The following is a 1363-nucleotide window of genomic DNA, read 5'->3' as shown; positions in this document are numbered from 1 at the left end:
ATTTCATGGGAGGATGAGAGAGTGTGCACAGGTACACACGTGAGCACAAGCATCTGTGACTAGATTTTGTAATATCTTTCAAATGAAGAAATTATCAAATGTTTGCAGTATTTCTTTATTTCTTTAGGGAGCCAATCTTAATTTTCAAGAAAAATCTGAAAACATTTAATAATTAAGGGTCTACACATTTGAGATCATTTGTATCCTATGAAGTTGTTAGCAATTAAGTCTGTAGTAAACTCTTGAAAATTTCAATATAGGGAACTTTCCAGAAGGCTCGGTGGGAGGCAGAGGAGCGGCGGCTGCCAGAGCAGCGCACAGCTAAGTGCTCCTTTTCACTCCACTGTCTGGGCCTCTGCCCTCTCACTGGCTGTAGAAAATGGTGAAAGAAACCACTTACTATGATGTTTTGGGAGTCAAACCCAATGCCACTCATGAAGAATTGAAGAAGACATATAGAAAATTGGTCTTGAAATACCACCCTGATAAGAATCCAAATGAAGGTGAGAAGGTTAAACAGATTTCTCACGCTTATGAAGTTCTCTCTGAGGAACAGGCAATTAGAGAGGGTGGAGCAGGTGGTTTCCCCATGGACATCTTTGATGTGTTTTTTGGAGGAGGAGGAAGGATGCAGAGAGAAAGGAGAGGTAAAAATGTAGTACGTCAGCTCTCGGTTACCTTAGAAGATTTATATAATGATGCCACAAGAAAACTGGCTCTGCAAAAGAATGTGATTTGTAACAAATGTGAAGGCCGAGGTGGCAAAAGGGGAGCAGTGGAGTGCTGTCCCAATTGCCGAGGTACTGGAATGCAAATAAGAATTCATCAGATAGGACCTGGAATGGTTCAGCAAATTCAGTCTGTGTGCATGGAGTGCCAGAGCCATGGAGAACGGATCAGTCCTAAAGATAGATGTAAAAGCTGCAATGGAAGGAAGATAGTTCGAGAGAAGAAGATTCTGGAAATTCATATTGACAAAGGTATGAAAGATGGCCAGAAGATAACATTCCATGGTGAAGGAGACCAAGAACCAGGATTGGAGCCAGGAGAAATTATCATTGTGTTAGATCAGAAGGACCATGCTGTTTTTACTCGACAAGGAGAAGACCTTTGCATGTGTATGGACATACAGCTGGCTGAAGCATTGTGTGGCTTTCAAAAGCCAATATCTACTCTTGACAACCAAACCATAGTCATCACCTCTCATCCAGGTCAGATTGTCAAGCATGGAGATATCAAGTGTGTGCTAAATGAAGGCATGCCAGTTTTTCATAGACCATATGAAAAGGGTCACCTAATCATTAAATTTAAGGTAAACTTTCCTGAAAATGGCTTTCTTTCTCCTGATAAACTCTCATTGCTG

General features: G+C 41.2%; 1 pseudogene across 1 annotated transcript; it reads left to right on the top strand.

Annotated features, from left to right (window-relative positions):
* Window positions 1-379: 379 nt before the first annotated feature.
* Window positions 380-1363, top strand: LOC100966711 (annotated as a pseudogene). The gene has a single exon (XR_002773230.1). The product of XR_002773230.1 is annotated as a dnaJ homolog subfamily A member 1 pseudogene (transcript).

Source organism: Otolemur garnettii, unplaced genomic scaffold, assembly GCF_000181295.1.
Source record: "Otolemur garnettii isolate 467f Iridium unplaced genomic scaffold, OtoGar3 scaffold00002, whole genome shotgun sequence".
NCBI classification, from domain to species: Eukaryota; Metazoa; Chordata; class Mammalia; order Primates; family Galagidae; genus Otolemur; species Otolemur garnettii.
This window is presented reverse-complemented; position numbering and strand designations above follow the sequence as displayed.